Raw genomic sequence first — 27,924 nt, 5'->3', positions numbered from 1 at the left:
GCAGAGCCAAGAAAAACAGTTTGCATTGATAACGGAATATTACAATGAAATATTACCATGCATTTAGCCCAAACAGATTGCCAAAACTTCAGTACATTAGAACACTTATATAATTGGTGAATCGAAGTCCCATTGGAGGTAGAACAAGACCAACATAGGCTCTATTATAAATGAAGTATAAAAATTGAGTGATGCGGGCTGCACCAGACGTTTTGAATAACTTAAGCCAAAATTTATCCCACGAAGGGATAGGAAGTGATATAGATAAATCCGCTTCCCAAAGTAATTTGTTATGGGTTTTAGAACGTTCAATAGCAGGTGTATAAATAGAAGCAGACTTAGGTCTAAGATCAGGATAAATGTTGTAAATCAGTGTGGTAGGGATAAGTGAGGGAGAAGCTAAAGAAAAATTATTAGCAGCTAAATAGGACTGTAAAGCAGATGATAGTAAGAGGTACTCATGAAGGAAAGTTAGGTAAGTTATATTGTAACTGTAATTGGGGGAAGGGATTAACAAAATTATGATGGACAAGTTTGTAAATAAACATAATTCCCCTCTCCTTCCAGTTTTTGTAGAAAAATGATTTACGTCAAAATTTGATACATTTATTATACCAAATAGTAGAGGGCAAAAAACACTGTTGTGGGTCAAGACCAGCTGACAGGATATTATATAATAATTGTTGGCAGTATTTTAAAATAGGATTAGTGGAAACAAAAGTGCAATTAGACATATATATTATATCTTTAGAAGAAAAATCCCTCGGGCGTGGCTTGGTAAGCCAACATGGCGCGCGTGTGCTAAGCCAGCTCGGTCCAGCCTACCAAACATCCGACATTTATCCTGACATCCTGGGAAGATTGATGCTGAAGTACACGCATCTGTGACACAGCGCTGGCTACTCTATCGCCCGCTGTAATTTGGGAGATGGGGGCAGCTGTGGCACTGAGATACGGCCGAGTGTGCCATGTACGGTGCGGCTATCCTCACTCGGGTGCCGTGAGTGGAGTTCGCCCTGACCAACGGGCACACCCTGCTGCAGTGAGCCGATTGACCCAACGGAAGAGCCCAGCCGACGACCCGATCAGCGGAGGGCCACGTTGCAGCTCGTTGAGCGGACAGCAGGACTCCCAGTGAGGGATCCAGGGATCCAGCGGCCGGATCGGGCCCCGGAGGTAGGGCGGTGCCTTAGCGGCAAGAGCAGTGGCCTGGGGCTGGGCCCCCTGACAGCAGAGAAGGGGCTTGAGGGGGTAGGCTGTCGGTGACAGGAGCGGCTGGCCTGATCCTTGCAGTGCCCCCTTTGCCTTGGTGCTGTGGGGGGCCGGCGGCACGATCGGGCTGCGGCGGGGGGCTGCCAGGGATCCAGTAGGCCACCTCACCCCCCCTTGTGGCGTTGTGTGCTTCCTGTGATGCAGTAGTGGAGATTGGAGACCCCCCCATCTGGCACTGCGGCAGGGACCGGAGGCATGGCCGGGCCGCGTGGGGGGTTACAATGGGTTGTTGGACCGCCCTTCCCAAACACTGGGATCCTTCGGGCCCCCGGGGGCTCCCGCACGCTGGGGTATCCATCTCCTCCCCCCACGTTAGGTACCATCGCGGGGATCGGCGGCACAGTCGGGCCGCATTGGGGGCTACTAAAGGTTTCATTGGCTGCCTCCACCCCGGTGGCGACCCGCTGGGCCCACAGAGACATCAGTGCAGCGGCCGGTATAGGGCTCGGTGCTCCTCGCAGCCACAGTGTAGTCTGGAGTGAGTGGGGGAGATCGGATATGATTTCGAGCCGGGGGGCAGGGTGCAGCTTCCCCCCCTAGCAGGGTTGTGTGCCTCCTGTGGTTGTGGCGCAGTAGCAGCGATTGGAGGTGCCCCCCTCTGGTGCTGTGGTGGGGATCGGCGGCACGGCCGGGCCGCAAGGGGGGCTACAGTGGGACCTCTGGGCTGCTCTTCCCCCATCACTGTAAGTCATCAGGCCCCCAGATGGCTCCCGCGCGCTGAGGGTCAATATCCTTTTCCCCGCGTTGGGTGCCAGCGCGGGGGATTGGCCACATTGGTGGGGCATTAAAAGTTTCATTGGCTGCCTTCACCCTGGGGGCGAATGCGCTGGGACCACGGAGACATCGGTGAGGCGGCCGGGAGAGGGCTCGGCACCTCATGAAGCCAGAGCGTAGATTGGTGTGAGTGGGGGAGATCGGCATCATCATCGAGCGTTGAGGCAGGGTGCCGCGACTATTTATCCCGCCTACACCCGGCTGCCCGCTTCCACGATGATCCTGGACAGGAGCTCCTATCGGCGGTCAATAGATCGGACCGCGGGTGTGTGCGCTGAACTGCGGGGAGGCCTGCCACGGCCTGAGTGTGGAGCAATCAATGGTGCGGGAGAGTTAGCGTGGCCTACCTATATATGACGCCACCACCCCTGAGGCCAGTGGGACCGAATCTGAGTATCAGAGCACCCCAGATGAGACGGGATCCCTGGGGCGTCCAGAGAGCCTGGTGTAGGGGCATCAAACTGGCTGGTGTACGATCAGCAGTTGGGTCGGGCCACGTGAGCTGATGTTATCTGTGTGTGTGCATCATTCGGTCGGATTTGGGTCGGCCCAGGATGGCTCAGGACACTGCCATGACCAGAGATAAAGGAGGAGGCGGCTCGACCAAGCAGGGGCCTATAGATAAGTATTGTGAGTAAGACGTCCAGCAGTCAAGGTGAGTTGAAGTTCATTAATCAATTTATTGCAAGAGAGAAGTACGAGTCTTCCTGCCTCAGCAACCGTCCCTGCCGGAATCATAAGAATCTGGAATCAGGCTAGTTCTACTGCATGACTCCAGATTCCAATATACTCCCGCACGAGACCAATCAATCAATCAATCAATGACACTTATAGAGCGCGCTACATACCCGTAGGGTCTCAAGGCGCTTAGGGGAGGGGGGGGTGCCGCTACTGCTCGAACAGCCAGGTCTTCAGCTTCTTCCTGAAGGAGAGGTGATCTTGGGTTAGGCGCAGGTCGGTCGGGAGGGAGTTCCAGGTCTTGGCGGCCAGGTAGGAGAAGGACCTTCCTCCTGTAGTTGCTCTTCGGATGCGGGGGACGGCGGCGAGGGCGTGGTTGGCTGAACGGAGGTGGCGTTTGGGAGCGTAGAAGTTGATCCGGCTGTTGAGGTAGCTCGGGCCTTGGTCGTGTAGGGCTTTGTGTGCGTAGGTGAGGAGGCGGAAGGTGATTCTCTTGTTGACGGGGAGCCAGTGAAGGTCTCTCAGATGTCCGGAGATGTGGCTGTGTCGTGGGATGTCGAGGATGAGTCTGGCTGAGGCGTTCTGGATCCGCTGGAGTCTCTTCTGGAGCTTGGCGGTGGTACCGGCGTAGAGGGCGTTGCCGTAGTCCAGTCGGCTAGTGACGAGGGCCTGGGTGACGGTCTTCCTGGTCTCGGTGGGGATCCACCAGAAGATCTTCCGTAGCATGCGTAGGATGTTGAAGCACGCCAGAAGAGACAGAAGCTAAAGCAACCATAACATATCTCCTTTTCTTATAGAACAAAAAGAAACAACAAGGAAAGGATACAAAACACTAAGATACTTAACAAGCAAGATAAACACAAAAGCATGGAATAAAAAGACAAGGATATACAAAATCAAATTAACACTCTGCAGATATAAATCTTGTAAAACTGAAAATGAAACTAATACATGACAAAATCATCATACTTCTTTGGCACACTGCGCTGCCTTGTAGAGTGTACATTTTCTTGCACAGTTTTATTTTCTTGCAGAATTTTGCTAAAAAGATTTCTTTTACAACCAACAAAACTCGGAACAGTCTTGGAACTAACAACAAGCTTGGAACCAGAAGCATCCTTACTAGAAACCAAATCCTTAGTAGCAGCAGCACCACTATCTCCCTCAGAATACAAAGCTATTCTCCTGAAGTTCCAATTCTGACCATTCTCCAGAACAACATGCCACTTATGCACTTCTTTGACTTTAAGAGGTTCCGAAAACTTGTTTACACCAAACTCCTTTCTACCCAATTTAATCTAGACAAAATCACCAACCTCAACTCTACCAACCTTACCCTTGAAACCACTAGAAACATTTCTAGAACTAGTACAAGAATTGTTAACATCATGAAATTTTTCTTCAAACCACTGAGGGACCATCTTGGTCTTGGGAAACCTACCACTCATGCACTCAAAAGGAACGTTATTTGTAACACTATGAACAGTGGTATTAAGACCAAACTGCCTCTTCCACAGCACAACGAACATCACATTGACTTTGCACAGCCAACTGAATAGTGCCCTTAACCAACCTATTCATGCGCTCCACAATGCCATTACCTTGCGGATTATATAAAGATGTACACATATGCTTGATACCATGATTTGATAAAAACATCCGCATAGAAGAAGAGGTAAGTTGAGTACCATTATCTGTCAATAAAATGCAAGGAAAACTTTCTTTCATAAAAATGGATTTGAGTTGTCTAATTACACTCTCAGTAGTTATATTTTTCATGAACTCAACACACACCCATCGTGAACACACATCCACCAACACCATTGAAAAACGACAATCACCAGACAAGTAGTCCATCGGACCAATAAAATCCAAAACAGACCTTGCCCCAAGGTACATCTTCATCACACGCAATCGAACCTAAAGGACGCAAATCAATCTTTAGCCTTGTCAGAGGCCAGTGGTGGACAGAGAATGAGACCAGAGCACGGTTTGTCTACAGTAGTGTTTTATTAAGTATTGTTCTTAAGTGGGGCTTTGACCACAGTCCTTCCTCCAAGGGGGTTGTTGCTGGTTGCAGGGAACGTCAGGGTTTGGGCCGATGTCCCGGTTCTTGTGGCCTCAGGGAAAAGAGAAAACAAACGGGTTTTTACTGATCTGCTCTCAGTATCAAGTGTAGTGCTACCTTCACCAAATTACACAAAAAGAAAGGGTTGTGTCTTAGTGCAAGGATCACCGCGGGGCCTCCCGCCTGTCCAACCTTGCTACCTCCCGCCTCCCCAAACACCCCACCAGAATGCCCCTTTTAACAGCACTTGCCTTGGGCTGTGGCCCGACTCTCGGACCACAGCAGCTGGACCCGTGGCGTCTTCTCCCTTCAGCCCACCGGGTATGGTAGCAGTGTCGGGAACGTCGCTCAGTAGCACGCGCTGGGTCCTCTCTTCCTTCCGAGTCTCCTCTGCCTCCGGGTGTTCCGTAGCCGCCTCCGCTCTTACGCTCTCCGCTCTTCGGATCTCCTCCGCCTCCGCTCTCACGTTCTCCGCTCTTCGGATCTCCTCCGCCTCCGCTCTCACGTTCTCCGCTCTTCGGATCTCCTCCGCCTCCGCTCTCACGTTCTCCGCTCTTCGGATCTCCTCCGCCTCCGGGTGCTCCTCAACCTCCTCTCCGACCTCGCACACCGTCCGTTCCACGCCTCTCCCTCTTATCCTTCCGGGTTCCGCCGGCTGACTGGACTCCTCCCCCTTCCGCTGTGCAACTACTAGACCGCGGCTGTTGGCTTCCTGGTTCTGTGTTCTTGGCAACCAGGAAGCGGTGTATCTTTCTTCTTCGTCCGCTTCGGAGTGCTCCAGCCGCTCTTCCTCCCCACAAGCCTCTTCTCGCTCTCCTTGCACAGTGAACAGTTCTCAACCCACCTCCTTACATCTTCATCCAAACCAGGCCACCAGAAATTGACCTTCAGACGTTTGCCAGTCATACTCTGACCTAGATGACCTTCGTGTGCTAAAACAAAACGTCTTCTTTTAAGAGAATGCGGAGGTATAAAACGTTCACCTCTCAACACAAAATCATCAGAACTACCCAAACTAAGTTCTTCCTGTAATTTCACAAAACTACGTAAAGAAGGCTTCACATCACCTTCCCTTTTCCAACCAAGACAAATGGCACTAATTAATTCTCCGAAGTCAGGGTCCTCAACAACAGCTTGATGCCACTCGTCTTTAGAAATAGAATTAAACCCATTTGAGCACACATCATCAAAGCCAGCAACCAAACAAACAGTCTCATCATCAAAATCAACACACTCTTCAGATCAAATAGGTAGGCGAGACAAGCAGTCTGCCTGCACATTTTTCCATCCAGAGATATGTTGCAACGAAAAATCATACTCCTGCAATTTCGCAGCAAATCTCATCAATCGAGGAGAACCGTTATTAGCTCCTCCAGGTGCCAGAATCCTTATAAGCGGTTTGTGATCTGTTCTTTAAGAAAAATGCGTGCCCCACGCATAAGTGCGAAAGTGAGAGACTCCCCAAACAGCAGCCAGCGCTTCACGCTCTATTACTGCATAGTTGCGTTCAGAGGCACTAAGAGTGCGCAAAGCGAAAGCTACAGTTTTCTCTACGCCACCCTTCCTTTGAGAGAGAATGGCACCAATACCATGAGCACTGGCATCAACAGTCACAAAGGTGTCTCTACCAGGTTCAAATGTGGAGAGAATGCCTGCATTGACAATTTCAAGTTTAATTTTTTCAAAAGCATCAGATTGTTGTGAACCCCACTCAAATTGCACACCTTTTCTAAGTAGTAACCTCAAAGCTTCAGTTTTGTGGGCAAAATGTGAAACAAACTTGGAGTAATACTCCACCAACCCTAAAAGGATTTCAGTTGATCCTTATTTGAGGGCACAGGAGCACACCTAATAGCCTTCAATAAATCCTCTTTTGGCTTCACCCCAGAACAAGAGATGGTGTACCCTAGATAATCTATCTCTGTTAATAAAAACTGACATTTATCCTTTCTAAGGGTGAGACCAGCACTTGAAAATACATGTAATACTTTGGCTAAATTAACATTATGCTCTGATTCATCAATTCCAGTAATCAAAACATCATCTTGAAAAAAATAAACATGTTTCAAGTCTTTTAACAAGGAATGCATCATGCGTTGGAACACGCTGGCCGCAGAGGCCAACCCAAATGGTAACCTTTTAAATTGAAACACTCCCTCAACAGTAACAAAAGCAGTCAGTTCCCTGGACTTGGGGTGTAAAACAACCTGATGGTAGACTGAACGGAGATCGAGCTTGCTAAAGAACTTCGCCTTGTCCATAAGAAGAACCATTTCAGAAATGTTTGGAAGTGGGAACTTATCCACAATGATATTCTGGTTGAGGGACCTAAGGTCCACACAAAAATGAAGTTTTCCGTCCTTTTTTTTAGTAACCACAACAGGGGAAAGCCACTCCGAGACCTCAACAGGCTCTATTATGTCTTGCTTCTGTATATCATTTAACATTTCTTTCACCTCATTGCGAATGGCAATAGGAATTCTCCTAAGGGAATGTCTCACAGGAGAAGCATCCTTTTTAAGTTTTATCTCGTGCATATAACCCTCTAGTTTGCCTACATTTGTGCGAAACACATCACTGTATTTATCCAGAATAGTATCAATGTTGGGAAAATCATCAACAACAAGAACACTTTCTGCAGACCTCGGATCTAAGATGATGTGCAAATCATATTGTTGTATCCAGCCTAAGATAGCTGGACCCTCATCAGAAATATAGATTTTCCCAGAAGAACATCTGCCCTTGAACTCAAATGAAGCATCCTTAACGCCCTTAATGTCAATAATCTGGCCTCCATATCCCTTCGGAGTGATGTCACTTTTATAAAGTGAAAAGTTGGGCCAATATTCATTAAATAAACTAAAAGGAATAATTGAAAACATAGATCCAGGATCAACCAAACGCGTTATAGCAACTCCATTCACAACAAAGCCAGCTTTCGGTCTTTGAAGAGCAACACAAAAGCAATTCCCTATATCAGAACATTCTTCTATACATAAAGACATTTCATTAGAAATAGTGTCATCATCAACATATGCAACCCTATTAAGTGAAGGAAATCTACAGGCCTTTCTAATATGACCTCTTTTCCCACATTTCATACAGGTTTTATGATCTCTGGCTAAACAACCTGCAAAGTCTGCTGCATGAGACATACTCCCACAGCGAAAACAACCCACAAATTTACTTTTCCCAAAAGGAACAACATTTTTGCCTTTCTGTTTAAAATTTGAAAATTTAGGTTTAACATCAGTAGGGAAAATGTTTTTGGGTTTAATATCTGTAGAAACCATGTTCTTATCAACTTTGTTCACAACATTAATAGAGTTATCCTTCTTTAATTCCAAACTGTGCATCTCCTCCATGCACTTATCCGACTCTTCAACGACTTTGGCAATAGCAATAGCTTCCATTAAACTTGGATTTCTGGCCGCCCGCAGTTTTTGTTGCATCCTCTTATTTTTACATTGAACGATCAACTGATCTCTGACCATTTGATCAGTCATAGGACCAAAATCGCATTTTAATGAGAGTTCCCTTAAACGAGTAACCATTTGATCCACAGATTCCTTGTCTTTTTGCGGCATAGTATAAAATTTGTGTCTCTGCATGACAATATTCACTTTTTTGCCAAAGTATTTTTCAAGTCTCATTTTTGCTTCAACATATGGGTTATCAACAAGTTCACCATCCGCACCACGTAATTCCGGCAAGAATTTAAAAGCATGTTGGCCTCCTTTACCAAGTGAATTCAATAAAATTGCTTTTTTGCGTGTTAAAGGAAATCTCAGTCCATCGATGGCTTCCAAATAATTTTCAAAAATACCTATCCATTCTTCCCATTCAATGGTAGGAGTATCACCATCAGTCAAAAATGGAGGAGATGGTGCAATAGTAGAATTAGCTGTAGTAGCCATTTTAATTTTAAAGATCAAATACTGTATGCGGAATTAAGCTGAAGCAGGAAAATATTAAAATGAATGCTTAAAATGGGACAGTTGTACAGCATAAAAAAATAAGAAAAGAAAAAGAAAAAAATTTCACATTTTAAAATATAAATCAGCACTTTAAATGCCTGTTTGTAAAATAATTATATTATATTTGTTCATGAACAGGCGTTAGAAACAAAAGAAAACAAAGCTGGTGGCACTGGTAACGTTAAACACGATAAATGTGTGTAAAACGTTACGTGGTTGGCAGAATTTGATTGGCAAAAGCACAAAATGGCCGCTGTGCGTGAAAGCGTGATGACGCGGGTGACGTGCACAATGTTGCTCGCACGTAGGAGTGTTTCGCTGCTTGCGCGTAGGTAATGATGTCTCTGAGTCAGCGCGTGTCTCTTAGTCAGCGCGTGAAAGCGACTTTAAAGATGCGCGTGCAGCTAACGATTTTCTTTAAGATAGAAAATGCCAAAAGTGCCAAAAAATCCGAGGGTACCTGTAACCACAGCGAGTTACTCATGAAGAAACTGAAGAAGCTGAAGCTGAAGAAGCAATCGTTATCGCTCTCGTAAGGTGAAACTTCCAAACGAAGCAGAAATGAAGATAGGGGTCCGAGAAAGATGTGATGGCAGAATCAGGATCGTCGCCAAATATTGTGAGTAAGAAGTCCAGCAGTCAAGGTGAGTTGAAGTTCATTAATCAATTTATTGCAAGAGAGAAGTACGAGTCTTCCTGCCTCAGCAACCGTCCCAGCCGGAATAATAAGAATCTGGAATCAGGCTAGTTCTACTGCATGACTCCAGATTCCAACATACTCCCGCACGAGACAGAAGCTAAAGCAACCATAACAATAAGTTTACCGGCCCGGGAGCAGTGGCTGGGGCTTCCTTGTGGGAGGCACTGAAGCCCACTCTGCGAGGAGTGGACATCTACTGGCGTGCGGCGGCCCACGTAGGGAGGAACTGACGTGCGCGGAGGCGAACGTAGAGATGCTTGAGTGACAGAATCAGGAGACGGGGAGTGATCTAGGGGTGCAGCAGTTATTGCTGGCCCAGCAGGAGCGTGCTGCTCTGCTGATGGATGACTGGGAAAGGGAACAAGGGAACCCTACTCACTTGGAGCCTGGGTGTAATTTATTAAAGGAAACAATGGCTCCTGTGGATAGATAAGAACTTTTTCTTGATAAATGTAATGCACAATGGCAATGTGGGTGATTTCGAGAAATGTCAAAGAAGGAGGCTGCACATGCACAGTGAGAGTTCACAAAGTTTATATAAATATAGATCAACAATTTATACAGATTATCAGCAATATTATGTACAAACATATGATCACAAAAGTGATAGCGTGTCCCAAGTGAATATTACCAAAGAAGAACCTAAACTACTAAAGTGAGACGAAATACTGTGTAAAAAACAAGGTTTCAAGTTTGCATTCAGTTTGTAAGAGACGACCAAGTCATGTATAAGCAATCAAAATACAGCAGTTGGAAAGTGTAAGCAACTGTTGTACACAGTCTGTCTCTTTTTTCACTGTCGACGACGTTTCGACCTGAATGGGATATCAGGTCTCTTCAGGATTTGTCAATGAGGGGCATCTCTGAAGTGTAACAAGTATATGTTAGCCAATGGGCCAGCCATAATGATTTACCAAAGTCTGGTTAGTCAATGTCAGTAGGAACTAGGTTTAAGAATACCTTTCAAGGGCATGCGCTACTCAAGGGGTGAACAAGGGTGGCACCGTGAGGTAATGGTGAAAATAAAGACTTACAGGGACCCCATCTGGGACCTGTATGGAGTATCGTGAAAGAGAGGAGGGAAAAATGAGATACGGACCAAGAGGTCATGGAATTATACATATATGCAACACGTGACAGTTGAAGGACAATAGGCAGTACAAACCCCTAGTAAGGGTGAAGTAAGCAGGCAAACGAGTATAAAAGTCGGTTATTAGATCCGTGATGTAAGCAGTGTCGAGGCTTAAGAGGAGAGGCACGGGACTGGGAAAAGGATTCAAAAGATACGAGTCAGGAAGTGGCCTCTTAAATACTACACTAAAGTAAATGGAGACAGAGGTAATACTCACAGGATACACACGGGGGCGCTCCTGGTATGGAAATGGTTGATGTTATCGAAAACGGACTTCTATTCGGTAAAATAAGCGAGGCTCAGACGGTGCTGGCACTGTGAAAAAGAGTCTACAATTAGTCTATTTTGGTCCTTAAAGTACGAGCAAGAGGTCGTGAGCTAAGACCTATTGTCAGGCTGTGAAAGCATACCTCAGTAATAGCGTGAAGATTGCGGTCAGTCCCAGCGTGTGCAGGGGCGTAGCTAGAGTTTGTGGCGCCCGGGGCTATCCCTCAGATTGCCGCCCATGGCATCAGCAGCCCAGTGATTGTGTGAGCTTAAGTCTCGGACTCGAATTTTTAATCTCACCTCACTGTCAAATTTCGAGCCCAAATATTTCTCACGTGTATCATTGGAATGCTAGTTTTGCACATGAGAGACGTGAAATTCATGGTTTGGAGCACTGGTGATCTGTCGGTAATGAGTGGGCTACCCCGTTTCACGGTTCTTTTGGCCATTATGTGACAAAATGTCCTTACAGGTAAAACAAAGAAGCAGATCTTTTTTAGGATGTTTTTTCTTTTTTGCATGAGGTTAAGGACCACCTACCTTACCCCAGCTGTATTTGTTGTTCACTCTGCCTATTTTCAGTTTCAGAAACTGGAGAAGTCTACACAGAGTGCAGTACACAATCTCATCTTTGAAAACGTCTTGCCCGCTGGTCAGTGTCAATTTGTACAGTAAGGACAATCAGAGTTGTTACTGGCTTAGGACGATTTCCGACCAATGCCAGATATTGTTCGGTTTGTCATTCAGGCCTTGGAAAAAATGCTGCCACTGCAGCCTAATCTGTCCTCCCAGCTTCTACCAATAGTGGTTGTGAATTACTAATACAGGCATGGAGTTTGGTCTGCACCGGTTTTAAAGGAGAGTAATCTAGAAGGAGCAGTTTCAGTACTTAGTCTCTTATAAAAAATGGTTTTGAACTTCATCATAAACAGTCATTGAAAATACTAATTATTTATTAGTAGAGTCGCACAAATAGAAGTACATTTCGTTAAATATGATAGCACAAAAGTAACACTGCCGTGGGTTTGGGCTAGTAAGCGGAGTTGTCACTGCAATAAAAGTTTGACATAGTAAAGGCTCTCCAGTATATTTGTATGGAGGTCAGAACAACAGAGATTCAACTAGCGGGAAAGGGGCTCCCTCCAAATGGAATTGCCGGGAGGTACTTCAGCTGCAATGTGGAAATTACACCGGGGTGTGGGGATGCAGGGTTTAAAAAACGAATATAAGGCACACTTTCATAAATCAAAAACAATACAAGCCCCATCTTCAATCATATTACAGCAATTACTACCACATGTTCAGACAAAGAAATAGTGCAAAACCCTCATAGAACATGAAAAACTAATGAAACATGAATGAGTACAAGTTGAAAGACAACCCCATGAAGGTTTCCTTTTATAACATTATCCATGTGTCACTCATACGTGCTTAGAGATGACTCCTTATAAATATAAGATATTAGTCACCAGGACATGTTCAGAGAAAGCACCCATACAAAAGGACAGGACAGTGGTGTGCCTGGATGAATACTTGTATGTATAGTATCAGCATGCATCAACTTAATCCTTGGGCTCCTTTAAAGAGGCTATGCACAAGTTAAGTACACTCGGCATGTGAGACGCACTGCTTGTTCAAGGAGTATCAGGGCTCATATCACAATGCAGCTAGGGCAGTCAAACCGAACAGCTCCAAAAAGACCAAAGGTAAGCTGTTTCGGTCTCTCTCTGTGTGCATTGAGAAATTACCACTTCCAGCAAGCATGGTCAGCCATAACCTACAACATTACCCAAGGCGTCTGACCTTGCAAACTGAGATAAAAATAGCACATCTATCTCGCAACACAAAATTTGATTAATTCTTTTGAAAAAGTAGCTTTTTTGGCAATGACCGTCAAGCATGAATGAAAACTAAAATTGTGAGAAGGCGATTTCATTTGCATGAGACATTAATCATTAGGGCATGCTCACAGGCAGTTCTACAAACTTTAATAACTGGAACACGAGCAGATAAAGTCCTTCTCATAACATGATGCCCTAATCCCTAGGCACACTCAGACACAACACCTAGATATTGGTATCACTTTCTCAAATATTAAAGAGGGCACTCGCAAATTACCACTCACTCTATAAGTGAAACTCCTTCTGCTCTTAAGATGATGCAGTGGTGCAGCTCAGTCAGCAGATACTGGCGGCTTCATGCAGAATGGTGCTGCTACATGGGCAGTTGCTGCCAATGCCGGGCCCTGGGGGAAGCACAGTCGCAGGCTAGTCTTCCCCCGGGGTCATTCGCGCGAGACCAAGGCTAGCTAGGGGGAAGGGGAGGAGTTAGTGGGGAGGTTATAAGTGCAGGGGAGGAAGGGAACTTCCTCTTCCTGCACTCAGCACCATCGGGAGGGTTGTGAAAAAGGGTAGTGGTGTTTAGCGGGTGGTCTTGTCAGCATAGGGGGAAGCCTTCCGGTGTCTTGCAGCGAGGTCACTGCTCGGTGACGTGGTTATTGGGGTACTGCCAGGAGCGTCGGCGTTTTCGTGATGACGGAGGTCCCGACGGATGAGGTGAGGGCGGCCTTGCTGTTTCTGCGAAGGCCGGTCTGGGAAGCTTGCTGCGGCCTGGGGTTTTATCCCAGGCGGGTCGGCTGTGTGAGGGCCCTGCGCGTGTCCTCGGCCGAGGTCGCGGCGGCGGGCCTCGCGTGTCGTGATTACTCACGGCCGCCCAGTGAGCAGGCGGCCGTGTGGGGGCAGGGCAGCGTGATGTAGCCGGCAACGCGGGAAGGCAGGCGCATGAGCCTGCCCCCGCGCAGGTACCCTCAGCTGGGGTTTGCGGCCGCGGGGCAGGAGACAGCCCCTTCAGTGCTGGGTGAGGCATCTGGAGAGCCGGGTGGAGGTCGGGGGAGAGGGGAGGGCGAGGCATGTGTCCCGGGGGGGAGGGGAGGGGGAAGTCTAGAGGCCGGTCTTGTGGAAGGCAGGGACGGGGAGTGGGATTGGGGAGCCTTGCCCGGCAGCGCTGCGGGTTCCTGGGCATGTGCTGTCAGGGGGGGCATTTGGGGGACGCTCTCAGGGACCTTTCTGTGGGGTCGGGGCGGGGCTCCCAGCCCTAGTCAGTGGGGGAGGGTGCCAGCACAGCCGGGGGAGATGGGTGGGGCAGCCTTCCTGGGTACCCTGGGGAGGGTCGGGGGACCTGCCCTGGGGCCCCCCATGACTGGTTCTTGACGCCTGGAGCGGGGTTTCAGGGCTATTGTCCGCCCCATCCCCTCCCGAGTTGGGGGCCAATTGGCGTGGGAGAATAGGTTAATGGGAGCGGAGGCTCCTGGTGCATTGGCATGAGGCGAGGTGGGCCGAACAAACTGCGGCCCGGGTGGGAGCTGCCCGTGGGGTTGAGTTGGTGGGACCCCCTACCCCCTCGCCAGAAGAGGAGAGGTTGGCAGAGTGGGTGGAGTGGATAGGAAGGCGAGGGGTATGTAGGTGAGCGCAGGGGGTGCACAAGGCCAGGGGTTAGAGGCAGGGACGGCCAAGACGGCTCTGAGGCCCGATGGTGCTGGGGCCCACTCAGGCTGGAGCGACCTGAGGGGCGGGGTGGGGATCCAAGCCGGCAGGTGTCGGCAGAGTTCGGGGTGGCCTGGCGGGGCGCAAGACGGCTCCAAAACGCAGGCAGGAAGCAGCAGGGCGGTCCGCGGCGGCTGTCCCTCCAGCGCGGGACCGGGCTACGGCGACGTGTATGACTGGTGCGGAGAGCGCGTGCAGGAGTGGGCTATGGTGTGCAGAGAGCGGTGAAGGAAGTGCTATGCGTGACTATGGATGGGGAGCATGCCTTGAAACTGGATTATGGGGATGAGAGCGAGGAGCTTGAGGACGGGGAGGTGAGGGATGACGTGGACGACAACAGAAGAGTTGGTGTTTTGCAGGTTTCGACGACGACGACGGCGGGCAAGGTCCGGGCGGTGGCGGAGAAGGTGTCGGCCCCCAGGGAGCTGCCCAGAGAATTACAAGCTACGTTAACAGGTGAGGGGTCTTGGTGGACAGCATGGGATGATGGGTCCAAAGGGGGTAGGAAGAAGGTTTGTGGGTCGGTGGGTGTGGGGGAGGGGTCAGTGCGGGAGCCAGGGGCGCCAACGGGTGGTCCTCCTGCGGATGGTAAGAAGGCGGAGGGTAGGTAGTTGACTACGGCTGGGGTGCAGACAGTTGAAGGGGATGGGAAAGAGGACAAACAGCGGGAAGGGGGATGCAAAGGTACGGAAGGAGCTCCCTTACATGGGGTTTTGACTATGTCGCTGGGGTCTCATTTGTCGATGACGACCAGAGGGCGGTTTTGGAAACATGGGTATGTGGATGTGTTTTAAGCTTGCACAGGGTGGTGCAGCCGAAGGGAGGTTCAAAAGTGGAGGAGTTGGAGCTGACTAGACGTCCCGGTAACGATGGAGAATTGGACGTCTGCTTTCTGGAGTTATGCTCGCATATACTGTGAGAAGTATTGGGTTAGGGCAATTGCTTTGTGAAATACATGGACGTTGGACATGGACATTGGACATGGACATAAGGCCATATGCAGTTTGGAGGTTTCGCTTGGTTGAGTTACGATGAGGGGTTCAGGGCGGGGTCAGGGCCAATCCAGAGATGAATTGGGGGGAAGTTGGTCGGGAACTATGGATGCAGTGGATGGACCCGGACCGGGAGGCAGCATGGGGCTTTTGTGGGGTTTCCCGGAGGGCTTTTCGGGTAGGCTATCGGGGTCCCTGAGTCCAGAGATGGGCGGAGGATTTTAAATCTGCTAAAGAATTGCTAGGAGGGGTGGATGCGAACTTGAGAAAGGAGGTTGAGGAAGGAAGGGTAGCCGGCCCGTTTACTGATTGGCCGATGAAGGATTTGCCCATGTCTCCACTGGGGGTGGTTCCGAGGAAGGCAGGAAGGGGAGTTCCGGATGATGTCTTTAGTACATTCCTGCAGTGGGCCTTCATGTAATTTAGCGGCTGTCGGGATGTCCCTTACTACCTGGATCTTGCCCATGGGGGTGTGCTATTTTCCTGTGCCCTGTTGAACTCTTTGGTACATTCCTGCAGGGGGTCTTCCTGAAATTTGGTAGGTGTCGGGATGTCACTTTCTACCTGGATGATTCCCCTTTTTCTGGGAGGATGGGCTGGGGAGATTGTGGCAAGGCTTTGGCAGGGTTTCGGGAGTTGGCAGTGCGGTTTGGTGTCCCCTTGGCGCCGGAAAAGACGGATGGTCCCAGTTGCTATTTGACGTTCCTGGGGTTTTGAGTTGGACTCGGCCAGTGGCGGGCTCTCCTCCCTGTGTCTACGGTGGAAGAGATTCGGGCGTGTTTGCTGTGGGCAATTGGTGTGAAGAGGATTGCTTTGAGGGCAGTGCAGAAGTGGCTGGGTCTCTGGAACTTGGCTTGCAGAGTAGTCATGGCGGGTCAGACGTTCTGTCGGCGGCTCGGCATGGCCATGTCGGGGGCAGTGCTTCCACATCACAGGGTTCGGATCTCCATGGGGGTGCGGGCTGACTTGCGGACGTGGCTGACGTTTCTGACTGAATTCAGGGGAGTGTCGCTGGACTTTGTAGCAGACAGGGCGGTTTGGCAATGTCAAATTTTCTCAGACGCAGCAGGGTCATCCAGGTTTGGCATCTTCTGGGATGACTGGGGTGCGCGGTGAGCTGGCCGGCTCACTGGCTGAAACAAGGGAGGGGCATTGCCTTTTTGGAGTTTTTCTTTTCCTGGTGACTCTGGAGGTGTGGGGGTTGGACTTCCAGAATAGGTCCGTTCTTCTCCCCTTTGACATCATGACAGTGTTTGAGTGGTCAAACGCCAGAGAGCCAGAGATCTGAGAGTGCTGAGGTTGCTGCGGAGGTTCATGTTGCAGTGTCTGCGCCTGAAGGTGGTGTTTTGAGCCAAGCGTGTCCCTGGACCGGATAATGACTTTGCAGATGCTTTATCGTGTTCGCAGTGGCAGCGGTTCCGGCTTCTGGCACCGGGAGCGGAGCTGTGCAAGACCGAGCTGCCGGCCGGCAGCTGGGCCTTGGGGGAGTGAGAGTGGTAGGCCTGGTGGAGCACTCTCTTGTCGAAGCAACAGGGAAGACGTACAGGCTGGCGTGGGCTGAGTTTGGAGATTGTATGGGTGGTGATCCGGTGCCAAGGGACCGGTCAGCAGTGGAACAGGGTGTGTGGTGTGTTGTTTTAGGATGCGTTGCCAGAGGATTGACTGCGACAACGATATCTGGGGAACTGGCAGGAGTGTCCTTTTATTGTACTTTGTTCTGGGGGTTTGCTTCAACGAAGGATGTGGTGTTCAATGGGATGCTCCGAGGTTGGGGAGAGAGCGTCAGAGAGGGGGGTGGGAAGTTGTGGGAGGCGATCACATTTGAGTTGTTGGTTCGCCGGGTTAGGATGTTGCCAGAATGCTGTTATGACAGGTTTGAGGTGCAAGTTTTTTCGGTTTGTGTATGGTTGGGATGTTTTTTGGGGCTTTTCGGGTGTCTGAGTTGTTGGGCACACAGTCCTGGGTTGGGAGCCGGTATGAGGAGATACGGTTGGATGGTGTACGTTTGGGGTTTTGGCTGGGGCATTCTACGACGTTCAGTTGGGGCAGGGGTAAGGGTGTCTGGCTGGGTGAGACAGTTGGGGGGTGGGGGTGTGCCCGGTGGAGTACTGGAGGATGTTTTCAGCCACATCGCTTGGGAGGCAGGGAGAGATTTCGGTCATGAGTTTGTTTTGAGGGTGACATCTAGGCAGTTGCTTGGGGGGATGCGCATGGCTTTGCTGTGTCTGGGGCTTGAGCCGGCAAGGTTTGGGACTCACTCTTTTCGCATTGGGGCCGTGACAGCTGCGGCCCGTTTGGGGTGGTCATGGGAGAGGATTCGACAGATTGGGAGATGGAGGTCACGGTGCTGTGGGAGATATGTGCGAATGTGAAGGGAAGGTGTGAGTTGCTGTTGATGGTTTAGGGTTTTTTCGGTGGTCTAACATATCTTTCTTTCGTAGGTTGCGTGGACGGTCACCTGGATTGTGGGGCATTCCTTTGTGCACTGGGCGTCGACATATGTGGACCAGCAGGTGTACGGTCGTCACCTGGGACTGGAAGGACATCAACATGAGGTGCACTGGTGGGGAAAAGGTGGGATGCGATGGCGGGCACTACTGCCTTGGCTCGCAAGGATGGTTCCGTAAAAGGATGACGGGACTTGTTGATAATCCATTGGGGGACAATGACCTGGTGCAGCTCTCGGGTTTGGCGCCCCTGCAGCTGAGACAATGGGACTTGGAAATGATCAAAGTATGGCTTGCAGGGAATTGCATAGCCTGCGCTGAACTTGTCCCCAGGGAAGTTTGGAGGAGTGCAATGAAGCACGGTGCCATTGAGAGAGCACAAAGGAAACTTAGGGCGATGCGACTGTTCGGTGGTGACAGGGTCATACAGGTGATCTCAAGGGGGTATTCGACTGGAGGAACCTCTACTGTTCGGGGATGACGGTGTGCATCTGTCACGTTTGGGAATGCGTATTATATGATGGAGATGAGGGATGTGGTCAGTAGGTTGTGGAACGTGGCGATCTGGTGCCGTAGGCCGATGTGGATGGGGTTTGAGTATGCACTTGAGGCTGACTGGAAGCGGGGGGGGGGGCAGTGAACCGCCCTACAGGGGGTTCACTGGTTGGCGATACTTTGGAGGGACAGGGGGGTCAAGAGCGGGCGCACCCATCCCTTGGGGGGGGGAGTTCGAATGATCTGAGGAACTGAGAGCATGACGGGAATGTCAGAGGTATCGGGGTATGAAGACAGGTGAATTTGTGAATTGGATGAGGTACGGTATGGAATGGAGCGGGTGGTGTATGAGGCAGAGTGGCGGGAGAGTGTGAGGTATTGAAGAGTGATATTGGGGGGTTTGTTTATAATGTTGATGTTGGTTATTTGTTACTGTTATGCAGCCTGGTCTAATAAAATGGCCTTTTACGCTTTAACACCTGCGTGGCCTGTTTATTGCGCGATGCCGGGCCCCGGGGGAAGCACAGTCGCAGACTAGTCTTCCCCCGGGGTCATTCGCGCGAGACCAAGGCTAGCTAGGAGGAAGGGGAGGAGTTAGTGGGGAGGTTATAAGTGCAGGGGAGGAAGGGAACTTCCTCTTCCTGCACTCAGCACCATCGGGAGGGTTGTGAAAAAGGCCACCCACCCACCCTGCAGTTATGGGTTCGGTGATGGGTTGGCTTGGCGTGCCAGTTTAGGCCAGAGCTGCTGTAGGCGATACTTTGGAGGGACAGGGGGGTCAAGAGCGGGCGCACCCATCCCTTGGGGGGGAAGTTCGAATGATCTGAGGAACTGAGAGCATGACGGGAATGTCAGAGGTATCGGGATATGAGGACAGGTGAATTTGTGAATTGGATGAGGTACGGTATGGAATGGAGCAGGTGGTGTATGAGGCAGAGTGGCGGGAGAGTGTGAGGTATTGAAGAGTGATATTGGGGGGTTTGTTTATAATGTTGATGTTGGTTATTTGTTACTGTTATGCAGCCTGGTCTAATAAAATGGCCTTTTACGCTTTAACACCTGCGTGGCCTGTTTATTGCGCGAAGCATGCCAAAAACACAAGCATTGCGGTCTAAACAGGCACTGCTGGCACAGGTAACAGAGGTGGGGAGGGGCTGTGAGAGGGGAAAGGGGCAGACAGTAAGATACAAAACAAAACACGTACCTTACTCTTGCTGCTTCGCCGACTTGGCGATGCGGCAAGCGCAGGCAGGGCACGTGGTTTTATTTATTATTTTATTTAAATTTCCCTATTCCACGGTCTATCCACTTCCCCACCACCCCACCCTACCGCTGTTACCTGTGCCGGCGTGCCTGGGTCTAACTGTTTACTTGCTAAATGACAACGCAAGAGTTGTCTGAAGTATGGTGTGGTGCTGTCTTTAAGCTGCTAGTGATTGGTGGCTTGTGTCTTAGCTCTTGCTTAGTATTTAAGAGTAGAATTCTTTTACTTCAGAGGCTCTGAATGGAAATCAGAGGGAGACCGTGGCATGAAAGTCACGGGCGGCTCACCTGATAACACCTTCTCTCCTCCAGCTGATGGACCCGACACGAACCGCCGTGAGCAGAAAATCACCCTGCAGCAAAATCCTTGTGCTGCCTGGGCCAGAAAAGAGGCGAGCGCCTGGTGCGTGATGCGTCACGGCCACGCTACTTTTCAGCGCAACGCAAGGGCTGACCAAACATTATGCCCAGGGCCGTCATTGGTAGCGCTTTCGCGCGCTACAAGATTGACGGCCCTGGGACGAGACCCATAATTTAACAGAATATGTCGCGCATGCACGAGTTACAATCAAGCGTGCTTGCTCCTTCACACGGGGGCCGCGCGCGGGCCTCAGTGGCGGCGGCCTTTATAATTTATTTGTGGACACTGACTTGAGTTTCCCCAAATAAATTATAAAGGCTGTCGCCCCCCCCCTCCCGCAGCCCCTTAGCTACGCGGCTGAGCGTGTGTCCTCTCCTCTCCAAGAGACTGCATTGTAATGTGACATGATTTTCTACGAAGTAGCAATGATTTAATTGTTACGTGTGGAAGCAACAGATATTCTTGTATCGTACATAATGTTATTTCCTTACATCAAATGCCATATACACTACTCGCGATGGTAGCCAATTAATACACCACAATGGAATGATCGTGGAAGGCGGCTCTATCATTAAGCCTGTTTGTAGTGACTCGGTGGAAATATTTGATGGATAGGTGTGTCTCAAAGTTATGTTCTGCGTATTGAGCCGTGTTTATAATGCCATAAACTTGGTGGTTCAACAGTAAACATAGAGGGTGATCGCGGTCATCATTCACTAAATAACAGCATTTGGGTGATCACAGTTAGGTGCTTAACCAATATCCACATAATTATTATCTTACGTATCAATTTCACATCGTTATGCGTCCATGAAAAATGCTATTAATCATATAATGGAAACATTGGTCAATTTGAGAGACTCTGGTAAGTCATTTCACTGAATCAAGAAATACATATTGTACATATAATGGTAACATTAGTCAATTTGAGGGACTCTAGTAGGGCATTTCGCAGAATCAAGAATTGCACATTGTATATATAGTTAACAACATGTGTTAATAACATTGCACATTGTTGTAAATAGCATTTCGGCGCACTCTTGGAGCATGGTTGCATGCAGGTTACACTGCTAAGTAAGTTTTATTTGCACTACAGTGTCGTAGTGAACGTACATTACTATCAGAAAAGGCACACCTAGCTGTGTTGTTGTACCAAGATGTGTTCAATGAACAACATGGGGTAGGTGGTTTGTCAGGTGATTGATGGGCAGTTCAAGGGGTATATATTGGACAAGCGGGGGGGCGTTGTTTTCCTTACAATACTAATGATGTCACAAAGCCTTGCCATTCCTCTGCAGAACTGAGTCCTTCTGTGATTGAATTAGTGCGTTCAATCCAGCAACACTCAAGTCTCTGGAGTATTTGAGAAAGGTTGCCTCCCCTCGCTGGAATCTGTACTTTGTCTATGACTTGCCACCTAATATCATCAGCTGTGTGCAATTTCTCTTGATAGTGGTTGACAAGTGGTACGTTGGGAACTGCATTCCTGATTCTACTGTGATGTTGCCCAATACGTGCTTTGATTGGCTGCTGGGTTTGGCCTATATATGGGAGACCACATGGGCATGTGATGCAGTATGCTACGTTTTTAGTATTGCAGTTGGCAAAGAATTCTAGGGTATGTTTGACATTCTTATGCGCAAATGTTTTAGTGTTGCTCGAGAGAGCGCATGCCACGCAATTACCACATTTGTAATTGCCCTTGACTTCTGGAAGTCCCCATGTAGTGTGCAGTGTTCTAGTCGTTTGAGCTACCCCTTCCTGGGAAGATCTGATCAGATGGTCTTTGATATTCCTACCTCTTTTATAGGCGAACATCGGGACTTCTATACTGGGTTCTATGCTCTTTATGATGTTCCAGTTTTTGGTGATCAATTTACGTAGTTTGTTCGTGTGTACACCAAATGTGGTGACACAGATGAGTTTATTGATTTTGGATTTTTCTTTGGGGGTGAGCAATGTCTCTCTGGGACCAAACCAGGCTCTCTTCAATGAGTTCTTAACTAGTTTCCTGGGATATCATCTTGCTATCAATTTGTTCCTCAGCGTGTTGGCTTCTCTCATATAGTCGTCTTTTTTTGAGCAGTTGCGACGTAGTCTTAGAAATTGACCGTATGGAAGTCCGTCCCTAAGTGCTCTAGGATGATGGCTATTGTATGTGAGCAGTGTGTTACGTTCCATCGGTTTCCTATGTAAGGATGTGTACAGCTGTCCTCCCTCATGCTGGATGTTTAGATCTAAAAAGGCCACACATGATCTGTGGATATTAGAGGTAAATGTGAGGTGAGTTTGTACCATATTAAGGTATGAGACAAAGTCTACAAATTCAGCATTTGTGCCTGACCAAATCAGGAAAATATCATCAATGTATTGCCTCCAACATTGAATATTGGGGCAGTACATATTGATTTGGCTCAGGACATAACTGTGCTCAACATAGTCCATGTATATATTCGCTAAATTAGGGGCAAAAATTGCCCCCATGCTGGTACCATTGCTCGTAGAAGTTATTCTCCTAGACTACATAGTTATGTGTCAGTGCTATGTGTAGCAGTTCAATAATGAAGGAAGTAGGTACTTGCATGGGTCTGGGTCTAGTATCTAACAGATCCTTGATGACTTGAATGCACTCTCTTTGTGGTATGTTAGTGTAAAAAGAGGTGATGTCTAGGGTGGCCAGCCATTCATTTTCAATGCTATATGGTCTACCCTCTAGTAGGTTTATCATATGCATTGAATCCCTGAAATATGAGTCTTGTAGTGGGACAAAGTCTTTTATAAAGAAGTCTATGTACTTGCCCACCGGTTCCAAGATCGAACCGCAACCTGATAGAATCGGGCGACCTGGGGGGTTTGGGGTGCTTTTATGTATCTTCGGAAGTGTGTATAGGACTGTTTTCCTAGGATGTTTGGCATTTAAGTATTCAAATTCTTTCTTGCTGAGGTAGCCCAAATTAAGCCCTTCAGTGGTTACAGCCAAGATGTTTTGTCTGATGTTGTCAAGAGGATTGCTATCCAATTTCTTGTAGTGTCTCTCTTGTGGTATTTGATTCCTTATCTCCGTGTCATCATCTTCTCTTCCTTGTATGACAATCCCACCCCCTTGTCTGCGGGTTTAAGAATGATAGACTGGTAATTTTTCAGGGTATTCAAGGCTTTGCGTTCTTCTAAAGTAATGTTGTATAGAATGTATCTATGGTCACTTTTCATTGCATCTATTCCTGTTACAACGACTTTTTCGAAGGCAATGAGTTCAGGGGGCATCATGCCATTCGTAGGGTAGAATATGGATGGTGGTTTAAGATTAGTGACTGAGTCTTGTGTGTACTCTTCCCTACCAAGGAAGAAAAGTTTTAACCTTATCTTCCTAAAGAATTGGTAGATTTCTGTTTTAAGATTGAAAACATTGGTGGGTTCTGTGATCACAAAGGACAATCCTGTGCTGAGAAGTGATATCTCAGATGATGACAGGATATGTTGGGACAAGTTAAAAATCGGGATATTTTCTGTTCTATTGGGAATGGCATTTAGTATGGCTGGGGGCCCCATTGATAGTATCTGTTGCGTGTCTGGCGCTCTCCTGGGTGTTGGTACCATATCTTTGTTTTCCTCTTGCCTCCTTGATCTAAAAAAGGCTGCCCTGTACAATTGTCTGTGCGGCTAGGTCCAGGCTGGGCGTCTGAATCACTTGAGCCTCCAGAGGACTCAGAAAAGGGAATAGGCTGATTTCTCCTGAACCTGCCCCAGGTGTTTTGTCTGTTTTGTCCCCCGATGTTATCATGGTAGTCCTCTTTTAGGTATGGATAAGCCCTTTCCTTAGAGAAGCCCTTGATATCTTTACTCACTTTGTCTGCCTTCTTTTTTATTTCGAATGTGTTAAAGTCCTCTATTGTTTTGTTCAGCTTATCTAAGAGTGATTTAGCTTCTGCTGTACCATCTAAGCCCAAGAGTTCCTTTTCAAGCTCCTCTATTTCTTTTAGTTCTTGTTTGTCGTGTTCTTGGGCGGTCTCGACGCCTAACACCATCCAGTGGTGCGAGCAGGTTGTCGATATGTTACTGAATCCCCCTTTAAATTTTGGATCCTCTCGAAAGATACCGGGCACGTTGCTTACTTGCAGTGCCTGCGGGATAATACCTGCCCTTAGGTAATCACTTAGCATGCGCGCATGCACTTCTGTCCTGACATGTTTTTTCTTTGCCTTTTCTATTTTATCTAGTAATTGCTGTCGAGGGGTAGCGTTACTTGTTGGCTGATTAGAAAATAAAGACGGCCCACTAGTTAATTTTGTAATGTATTCCTCTGTGTATAATGGAGCCTCCTTGCTTGGCATCCTATCACCCGGGGCACAATGCGTAAAACCCTATAATCTATAGGGTGACGGAAAACAATCCAGAGTTGGATGAATCCCTTGCATCCCTTTCCCAGTGACAACTGGGAAAGGGAACAAGGGAACCCTACTCACTTGGAGCCTGGGTATAATTTATTAAAGGAAACAATGGCTCCTGTGGATAGATAAGAACTTTTTTTTGATAAATATAATGCACAATGGCAATGTGGATGATTTTGAGAAATGTCAAAGAAGGAGGCTGCAAATACACAGTGAGACTTCGTAAAGTTTAATGGGATATTAGGTCTCTTCAGGACTTGTCAATGAGGGGCACCTATGAAGTGTAATAAGTATATGTTAGCCAGTGGGCCAGCCATAATGATTTACCAAAGTCTGGTTAGGCAATGTCAGTAGGAACTAGGTTTAAAAATACCTTTCAAGGGCTTGCGCTACTCAAGGGGTGAACGAGGGTGGCACCGTGAGGTAATGGTGAAAATAAAGACTTACAGGGACCCAATCCGGGACCTTTATGGAGTATCGTGAAAGAGAGGAGGGAAAAATGAGATACGGACCAAGAGGTCATGGAACTATACATATACGCAACACGTGGCAGTTGGAGGACAATAGGCAGTACTTACTGTGGCATCGGTCTAGTTGTTTTGGCCGGTGCCGGAACAGGAAGTTCCGAGGCCGGAACCGGAAGGCGGCCATCTTGTTTGGCGCAGGACGGCTCCGTGCAATACACGGATTCCCGGCGCTCCCGGTTTGAATAAAGATACAGGAACATAACCCCTTGTCTGCGCCTTCATTATATATATAAGCAACAACATAATAATGGCGACGAGGCGGGACCGACGTTAACGGAAAAAAATCGGGAAAAAAAAAAAAAGTCCGCGAATGAAGGATCTTCGATAACGGATTCACGCGCACCCAGAGCGACGCTGTCCCAACAAAGTGAAGGCACTTATTGTGGCAAGGACCCGAGGGCACGCCCAGGGACTTCAGAAGGCACTGCTCTTTGGGCGCACTTCGGCCCACCTTGAACCACAGACCCGGAGCGCGGCAGAGGACGCGTGTAACGGCCACCCACGAGCCGGTGGTGCCACAGCCTCTCACAGCACACCACCCAACATGGCCCCACCCAGACAGGAGTCCATCGACACACGAGTAGGCCTCATACCTACCAAAACGTCGGGGGCAGAGGCGGTGGGGAGCGCGACCAGACACACGAGCTCCCTAGCACCGTGAAACAAGCTGGCGGAACGACAGCCACGTGGTGAGGGGCCACACAGAGCAGATAGAGGCAGCCTGCAGTTGGATCCACCTGCATACGGGGCCAAGGGAAGTGTGCGAAACAGAAGAGAGAGCGAAGGAGACACCGACACCAGGCAAGCCCCAGGCAGTCCGCCCAATAACGCAGTTCCTGTCCAGGCAGGCCCCAGGGGTGCCGGAAAAATGGCTACGCCATCCGCTTCCCTTGCGCACATGGTGCCATTCCTGCCCAAACGAGGCGAACCCTCCATGCCGTGGGAGGACTGGAAAAGGTACTTCCAGAACTACTTGGAGGCCATAGAAGAAGAAAATGAGGCCGCGTACACTGAACAGAGAAGAAGGAAAATCTTATTGCATAATCTGGGTCCGGAGGGCTTGAGGGTGTTTGACACCATCGTCAAGCAACCGAGGGATGCCAACGACACGGAGGTATTACGACACGCCTTGGAAGACCTAGATGCGCACTACAGACCGGTGGTTTGCGTGGCCATCGACAGGCACAAATTTTTCCACAGGAAACAGGAAAGCGGAGAAACAGTCGATGAATACGTTGTGGCGTTGCAGAAGCTGGCCCTCACGTGCAAATTTGGTGCTCTACACGACGAGCTGGTGAGAGATCAGATAATAATGCACACAACGAGCATGCACATCCAGGAGACACTCTGGGTCAATGGGGACGCTCCGCTGAAGGAGGTATGGGCCTTAGTAAAGAAAGCGGAAATGTCCAAGCGCTGCGCACAGGCAGCCAGAAAGGACGGAGGAAGTGCACCGTCGGTATGCAGAGTTATGCTACTCGACAAAGGGGACAATCAAAGGCAGAGGGACTTCCCCAGGTCACAGGATCCCAGGAAGGATCAGCAGCAGGGCAGACCACCGTCAAAAGCTGGAAGAGGGGGAAGACCGAGTTGCTACAGGTGCGGGAGCTGGGCACATTTGGGCAACGACAAAGCATGCCCGGCGTTCAGGGCTAAGTGCGCTTTCTGTGGAGTGTTTGGGCACTACGAGAAGGTGTGCCGAAGGAAGCCGAAAGGGTCCACGGTCAAATACATTGACCAAGAGCAGCGAGAAGAGGATGAGACAAGGACGGAGGAAGATGACGGTGACGACCTCCTTTACATTGACGCCCAAGTCCTGGAAGTTGGTGGCAAATATTCCGACAAACCGAGGCTCGACATGCATATAGGAGGAATCCCGATCGAGATGATAGCAGACTCAGGAGCCCCCATAACGATCGTCCAACGACAGATATGGGAGACCAACTTCAAGCCAAAGGTGAAGGAGGAGCTACGCCCCATGGATGTGAGGCCTGTCACCTACACCAAACAGAAGATACCCATGGTAGGATACTGCCCGTTGCTCTTTGAATTCAAGGGACGCCAAGCCACCTGCAAAATCTATGTGGCCGAGAGAGGTCCCTCGGTACTCAGCTGGAAAGACCAAGGTGCATTGGGGATCATGCTAAACCCAGGAGGCGTTGAGAAAGTGTTGCTGATGGATATGAATGAGGAACAAGAGGAGAAAATGTGGCGAAGAAACTACCCCAAGGTATTCAGTGGACAAATCGGAGAATTGGCCAAGTTCAAACACGTCATCAGGTTAAAGGATGGGGCACGGGCCGTCATTCACAAGGTTCGAAACATCCCATTTCGCTGCAGAGAAGCGGTACAGGAGGAACTCGACCGATTAGAAAGGAGTGGTGTCATCAAAGCCATAGAGAGTGCGGAGTGGCTATCACCCCTAGTGGTCGCCCAAAAGCCGAACGGAAAGGTGAGGTTGTGTGTAGACCTCAGAGAACTGAATAAAAACATTCTCATCGACAAGTTTCCAATTCCTCGGATAAGTGAAATGCTTGCCAAAACCAAAGGAGCCAAGTGGTTCTCGACTGTGGACTTGTCATCGGCCTATCATCAAGTAAAACTCCACCCCTCGAGTAGCCATCTGACCTCCTTCATAACACCGTTCGGATGCTACAAGTTTGGCAGAATGCCCTTCGGCCTCGCCTCGGCGGCTGCCGTATTCCAAACCTTGATGCATAAACTGTTTCGCAAGGTAGAAGGAGTCCAATTTTTCCAGGACGATATCCTGGTGATGGGGAAGACCAAGCGAGAACACAATGAGAAACTACATGTGATGCTGCGCACGCTACGAGACAGTGGGCTCACGGCAGAGTGGTCCAAATGCAAATTCAGCGTTTCCTCAGTTACCTACTTGGACCATGAAGTCAGTGAAGGGGGCATCAAACCAAAGAGGTCCAACATGGAAGCCATACAAAATGCCCCTTGCCCAGAAAAAAAGGAACAAGTACGGTCATTCCTGGGCATGGCCGAATTTTACAGCAAATTCATCCCCAATTTCG

This window comes from Lissotriton helveticus, chromosome 7 (assembly GCF_964261635.1).
Source record: "Lissotriton helveticus chromosome 7, aLisHel1.1, whole genome shotgun sequence".
NCBI classification, from domain to species: Eukaryota; Metazoa; Chordata; class Amphibia; order Caudata; family Salamandridae; genus Lissotriton; species Lissotriton helveticus.
This window is presented reverse-complemented; position numbering follows the sequence as displayed.